This window comes from Hipposideros armiger, unplaced genomic scaffold (assembly GCF_001890085.2).
Source record: "Hipposideros armiger isolate ML-2016 unplaced genomic scaffold, ASM189008v1 scaffold_279, whole genome shotgun sequence".
NCBI classification, from domain to species: domain Eukaryota; kingdom Metazoa; phylum Chordata; class Mammalia; order Chiroptera; family Hipposideridae; genus Hipposideros; species Hipposideros armiger.
This window is the reverse complement of record NW_017731629.1, coordinates 905729-913454: the sequence shown is the minus strand read 5'-3', so window position 1 is coordinate 913454 and position 7726 is coordinate 905729.

The following is a 7726-nucleotide window of genomic DNA, read 5'->3' as shown; positions in this document are numbered from 1 at the left end:
TCTGGCTTGGCAATCCCTGGGCTCCGCGATGGTGCCCCAGGGCAGCCTGCAGCTCTTACCCTGAAGTCGGACTAGATTCAGGGCTGGCAGGGTGATGGCCCTTGGTGCTCTCCCATTCATCCACACAATGCCAGAGAAACAAAGGACCACTCCATGAACCCTCAGAAAAAGCAGGTTTCTTAGCAACTTTACAGCCTTTGTTCATGAGCTACTTTGAACTGAAGGAGCGTCTGATCTCCTGCCAGCTCCTGCCTGGGGATGGGGAGAAGGGATGGCAGGTCTGCCTTTGCTGGAGCTGAGAGCTAAGATCCCCCGACACTGCTCTCTATTTAATATAGATCATTAATTCGTTAACACTCAACTCAGGGCCAACAGCACTATGACTGATGACGCCGTGAAACTTACCTGACACATATATGTTTTCCATCAGGCACATCTTAGCGCTCAGGAACACTACACAGTGCCTCGGCATTGAACTTCGGGGCCATTTTAAACCAAAACCACCAACAAAAGGCACAAAAATGTGAAAAACGTGGCACGAAATAGACCACAAAAAGGATGAGAGCTGAATTGTTTACAGCATGAGAGCTGAATTGACCTCAGCTGGGAACATGAATGTTAGATGACTCAAACTTTGTGTCCCTCTACACATGCACATGTCCCCAATTGACCTCGAAGGTGCTGCCAGGGTTGGTTTTGAGGTCACAAATACATTTTAGTGAGTAGGCACAGGCACAAGTACAAAATCAGTGAATGATGAGAATCTTTTAATTAATTGTTATTATTTTATTCTTTCTCCTCCACTTAACTTCTGGAGGACAAGGCTCTTTCTCTATTGTCTACCAGCTCTTAGCAGAACCGGTTTGGACCTCAGAAAATACTGAGATGCTGATGTGCCAACCATCAACCTCTGGAATTTTAGTTTTGTGAAATGTGTGAATAATCCTTATTACTTATGTCACCATTCGCTACATATTTAGTTAAGGCCAAAGTAAAACAGCTTTCCAGGGCTGACTTTTCCTTACTAAATTTGTGAGACTGATTATAAATCAAAAGTTGTTCATTTTTCCATGGACATTAGAATTTTCCCATGACCCAAATAATTATGTGCAGTGTTCTAGAATCCACTGAATTATCCCATAGCAGAAATTTTCTTGGTGATCTAGCATTTAAAAAAAAGGAGAAGTATAGAGGCTAAGTGATTTTTTGCTTTCCTATGACAGGGTTTACACAAACCCCTACTTTCATACATAATTGGTTTCTGAAAATGTGACTAATGTTGAAAGTACAAAAGTTAAACAAATTTATTCTGCCAACAGAGCACATCTCTTCCTAGGGAATAAAAAAATGGTATAACATTTCCAATTACAACTGCATGTTTGGCCACAGTCTTTGATGATCTATTTCCTGACTTTCCTACTGTATCTTCAAGTTGATTGTTTTCCTTCACTAATCAAAAAACGGGCTTAAGAACATCGTGTTAGAGCCTAAAGATTCATCCCTTTCAACAAATCTAACGATTTCTCTTTACATAAATTATAAAGCGTTAACGATACACATACTTTATTGAGATACAATTCACACACTTAAAGTGTATACTATTCTCAGTATATTCACAGGTTTTGCAAACCACTTCCTAATTCCCGAACATTTTTTCCCCCAAAAGGAAACCCTATACCCATTAGCAGCCACTCCCTATCCCAACCCATCTCCTCCCCCCTCCCCCCTCAGTCCCTCAGCCACTGGTAACTGCTAATCTGTCTCTATGGATTTGCCTATTCTGGACATTTCGCATAAATGGAATCATATAATATGTGGCCTTTGTGTCTGGCTTGCACTTAGCACACGCTTTTCAAGATTCATCCATATTGTAGCATGTATCGTACTTCATTCCTTTTCATTGAAGAATAATATTCCACTGTCTGACTATAATACCACATTTTGTTTATCCATTCATCAGCTGATGGACACTTGAGTTTTTCCACCTTTGGGCTATTGTGAATAATGCTGCTATGAACATTCATGGACAGGTTTTTGTGTGGACATATGTTTTCATTTCTCTTGGGTAGATACCTAAGAATGGAATTGCTAGGCCATGTGGTAACTCTTATGTGTGACACTTTGAGGAACTGCTAACCTGTTTTCCAAAGTGGCTGCACCATTTTGGCATTCCTACCAGCGCTATGCAGGTTTCCATTTCTCCATACCCTCGCCTATGCTTGCTATTCTCTGTCTTACTGAGTATAGCTATGCCAGCAGGAATGAAGTAATAGCCCGTTGGGGTGTTGATTTGCATCTCCCTAATGATTAGTGGTGTGGAACATCTTTTCATGTGCTTGTTGGCAGATTTTTGGAGAAATGTCTATCAGACCCTTTGCCCACTTTTTAATTGGCTTATCTGTCTTTTTATTATTGAATTACAAGATTTCATTATATACCTGGGGTGTCAAAAAAATGTATACACGACTTGCAGTCATCTTTTTTTATCGGTATATATTGAGTATTACAATTTTAATAACAGTTTCTTCCTTTCTTAGAATGTGTACACATTGTTTTTGGCACCCTCTGTATTCTGAAAACAGAATGTAATTTGCAAACATTTTCTCCCATTCTGTAGGTTGTCTTTTCACTTAAGTGATAGGCACATACTTCTTACCACTACTATTGGTACTTCCATTTTTTCATTCACACAACTTAATAAGGTTAAAATGCAATAAAATAATCAAGCACCTTCCCAGTCTTCACTGTGCAGATGGATATGGAGACTGCCTGTGTGGAAACTGAACAACTGGCAGATACACGGGACCATCCTGCCATGTTGCAGTAGGATGTGTTTCTTCCCTAACATGCAGAAATCTGAACCATGGGAAGTTTAGGGTGTCAGCATGTAAAGGATGAAATAACTACCATTTAGTGAGCACTTACTTTGTGCAAGACACTGTGCTAAGTGCTTTACATGATCAGCAGAGCCCTATAAGAGAAGTACTGTTATCCCATTTTACAGATGAAGAAAACTGAGGTTCATATAGGTTAAGGAAGCTGTCAATGATCCTACAGCTAGTAAAGGGGCAGAGGCAATTCAAACCAAGTGCTTCTGAGTCCAGAGCCTTTGCTCTTTTCCACAGTGCCAATAGCTACAGTGCCTACGAAGTGCCAGGCTGCAGACCAGGGCCCGAGCTAGAGAAAGCTTTCACAGGTCCTCAGTGGAAGGAGGAAAAGAACGACGGTGTTGGAGGCTTTTCGTAAAGCTAAATTTATTCCACTTAAATGGCTGTCCTTCATTCCGAGATTCTTCCTGCGTTTTTGGTATTCCATATTTCCTACTTAATAACATTTTCCTTATTACTATAAAAGAAATATAGGCATATAGTAAAATATCCAAATAGGAAACAAGGTCGTAAAATTCAAATTCTATCTCCCCTTGACATGCAGCCCCTACCATAAAAGCAACCACAATTACTATTTTCTCATGTATCCTCAATATGTGTGTACAAAATTTGTAAGAAATACAAGTGGAGTTTACACTCTACATACTGCCTTGATCTTTTTTTAACTTAATAATTATCTTGAGGCCGGCCGAGTGGCACGTTGGTTAAGAGTTGGCTTGGGACGCCGGCTCTGAGCAGCAGGGCCCCTGTTCAGATCCCACATGGGGGCCACTCTCGCTGCGCCCTCTACAGCTAAGATGGTGAACAACAGCTCGACTTGGAGCTGAGCTGCCCCGAGTCGCCGGCGATGGTGTAGGCTGCAGTGGGGCTGGCTGGCAGCAGGCGTGAGCTCTCATGAGCTGCCGTGATCGAATGGCTGGTGAGCGACTGCCTCACCCGGGAAGAGCACAATGATGATACCAACATGGGCCAGTGAAGCGACGTCCTCCACAACTAGACTGAAGAACCAAAGGACAGCAGCTTGTCTGTTCCCCTTCCCTGATTCCCCAACTCTGTTCCCCTCCCACAATCCCCCAATAAAATCTTTTTAAAAAAATAAATACATATCTTGGTATAGTAGGATAAATAAGTTAATTACTGAAAAAAATGTTTACTGAGTCCCTACTTGGTTAACCACCAGAATTGGAGAACTAGTGTATGCGCTAGAGCTACAGCAGCAAACAGGACAGACATAGTCCCTGCTTTATTGGAGTTTATATTGTTATGGGAGAGACAGTCACACAACAAAAATAATGATAATAAAATAGAACAATTGCATATTGCGATGAATGCTAATTTTAAAAAAGACACTGAACAGAGACTAGTGAGGGGCAGGGGTTGGGGAGACTCTCTGGGGGAGGTGACATTTATATTAAGACATGAAGGATGGAGCTGGCCTCAGGAGGAACAGGCAGACCAACATTCCAGGCACGAGGAGCTGCACATGCAAAGACCTCCACATAGGAAGGAGCTTGGCTTATTTGAGGAACTTAAGGAAGGATAACAGAGGCAAAGAGATGGCAGGGGCTCTGTTGGAATGCACTGGGAACCTGGGGAGGGTCCTTAAGGGGTGTGTGGCATGGTCTGGTTTGTGTAGATGCTCCCTAGGGACCAGCTCAGAGGCCAGTGAAGCATTTCAGGCAAAGGACAATGGTGGCCTGGGCTGGGCTGCTGGCTGTAGGAAATGAGGCAAAGGGGCAGATTCTAAATACCTACTGGAAGTGGAAGGAAGTGCTTCAGTGATGGGTCCACTTGGAATGGGGTGAGAGGAAGGGAGAATTAAAGGTGATACAGGTTGCAAAGCTTATGGATTCAGGGTGTCAGAAAAGGTTTTAACTTGTTCATTTTGGTCAGCAGTGCCTCAAGAGCATTCCAAGCAAAGAGCTAAATGTTGCTGTCCGGAGCTCCGAGGAGAGATCTCAGCTAGAACTATAAACTTAGGAGTTACCGACCTGCGACTTGAAACATCTTGGGGTAGGCTGGGGTGTGGAAAAGAATGTTACAGTTGCTGACTCAAGATGCCCATTTTAAAACCTAGCTTAAGTTCAACTTATAAATCTTATTATTGCATTATAAATCTAGTAATTTTTCATATAGAAATAAGAATAATCACTTGTTCTTTGATGACTGTTGAATTCTTAAGTTTAGTCGATTCAGTCCTTAAACATTTAAGATTGACAGCATTAATCAAATTTCCTTAGACATTTCAGACTACAGTTACAAATTTAATGTACCTGATTTTCTCAAACACTTTAAATACCTAACAGGGCATACTTACAAATCTAAAAAGCAAGATCTTTCTAAGCACTTAAGCAACTGTTGTAAATTAATTACCTAGACTTCTAAATTTGGCAAATCAGATTCTCTTGGCCATTTCAAGAATCTTGAATCCAACACAAAGCAGAACAAGGGTCACAGAAACTTCTGTCCTGTATTAATTTCTTCATTATCTGAATGTTTATATTTCCTTTCTGGAGTTACAGACTTCCCCCAGCAAAGGGATCAATTTTTTTTCCCAAATATTGCTATTTGGAACCAATCTACATGATAACCTAGGGAAAGCTTATTATAAAGCATCCCTTGAAGACTACAAAATTGTACATAAAGGATAGTTAAAAGCATATGTCCCTGCCCCCCCCCAAAAAAATATATGGATGTGGGGGTATCAGTCTGGTACCAATTAAAAGATAGAAACCACACAATAATTTGAACAGGGAAAGATTAATATAAAGATGTATTAACTATAACAGGGGACGGTAAGAACAAGTCATTGCCTAGTGAGCAGTAAAGAGAACTCTCAAGAATACAGGCATAGCAAGTTTATGGAGCGGCCAGTACCCCCCAGGGCTGAGACAGAGCACCTGAGGAGAAGGCCTCCTGCTCCCATTCTCCCTCCATCCCCCACCCCTACCCCCCGTTTGCCCCAGGAGTGATGCCAGGGGATGCTGGTGCTAAAGAAGCTGCGTGTAGTGCAATAGCCTGATGCTGGACGCAAATGCTGTTTGAAAAAATATTTAAGTAAAAAGAATATATGTGAGAGATGTAGAGCTCTTATCCATACCAATGATTTGGAACCAACATCATAAACTGCCTTGCAGATACCCAGCTGTTCTCTGTGTATATATCCGAGCTGCCCTGCTAGAAGATATTCTCTTTTAAGGCAAGGATTATGTTTCATCCTCTTCCTGTGGCCACCTCTGAAATGAGTACACACAATATGCTCAATAATTTACTTTTGAATATATGAACTCTGAGGAAGGAATGCTAGTAAACTGTGCCTTTTTTCCATTAATTTTCTAGTTTTTCATACTTAAATGCAATAAATATTTATTGGAGAAAATGCACAAGTAGAACAAAAGGAGAAAGCTATCAACCGTATTTCTACTCCCCACAAATAACTACTGTTAGTGCTTTGGTGTATTTTTTTTATGTACAAATAGCTTTTTTCTTCTTTTTTGAAACAGATGTATGTACATACATCATATCTCATACGTAATCTTATACCCTGCATTTTTAACATAAATAAAGCATTTCTCCAAAGTATCAACTCTTTGTCGAAGAGTCAGTGCTGGATTATTACATATGGAAAATGTTTATAATGATGTTGAAACTACCTTGAATATTGAGAACATCATAAATGACTGCAAAATATCCCAGTCTAAAGATATTAGTTTATTTAAGCACTTCCCTTGTGGATGTTTTAGGTTATTTTCCTATTATAAATAATCCCATAATGAACATTGTGTTCAAAATTTTCTGTGGTAGATCAGTTTCCTAAAATGGCTGTCCCACATGTGACATTACTAGGCTAGAAGAGGCAAATACGTTTAAGGCCACTGAGGAAAATGTAAGATCACAGGGCATCTGCTTCTAGACATGGAAACAGGTAGCTTGCCCTTTTCCAACAGGACACGAACCAGGAGTCTCTTGAATGCCACCTCGTCCTACCAACACTGTACTCACCTAACACTCCCTGACCCCTCCACGCCCCTCCCCCCAAGAAAAACCCTGCCCAGCCCTAAATGATTGCATGACCGCATGACGCTGGGCTAGTCCCTTGGGGGCCTTTGGCCCTCATTTGTCCCCAAAGCTGCCCAGTGGAGAGGTGGCCTGACTTCGTGGGCTAGACCAGAGGATTTCTCTGTTAGACTTTCTGGGTGTGTGTGACGTTCTAGACGTTGAACTCCAAGCTCAAGGGCTTGGCAGGGCTAGGTCACCTCGCGGGCGGACCGGGAGGCTTAAAACACTAGAAGCTGCAGTTTACAGAGCTCCGAAGCTCCAGGGAGGGCCCAAAACACTGCAAGCCCTTCCTCAAACCGAGATTGGCCCCTGGCCCTTGGTCCTCCACCCCCAGCTTTTTCTCCCTCTCCTCCGCAGCACGTTCTCTATCCCCGCGGTTCACCTAGTTCACCCTTCAGACCTTATTCCGACGTCTGCTGCTTCTCAGCGGAGGGGTCACCCAAGTCCCTGGGGTGGGGGTCGGGGGGTCTCCTTCTCTCCCTTCTCTTTCCGCTCGGTCCAAGCCAGTCCCAGTCTCCAGTCTGGGGTCTGCGCCACCCTCAAGCATCCAACTACCTTGCAAGACTCGCCATCAAACTCCCCATTTCCTTTGCACATCTTTCCACGTATCTACATGGGTTTGTCCTCTGTCTTTCCGGGCATGACTGGCTTTCTGTCCTGTTTCTCCCACCCTGCCTCCCATCGGTCTGCAGGTCCTCTGGTCCTGGTCCCTCCGTTTTACCCGGTCTGTCCCTCTCATGACAGTACCTCTATCCCCTTTTGCCTCCCCCTGGCCCCCC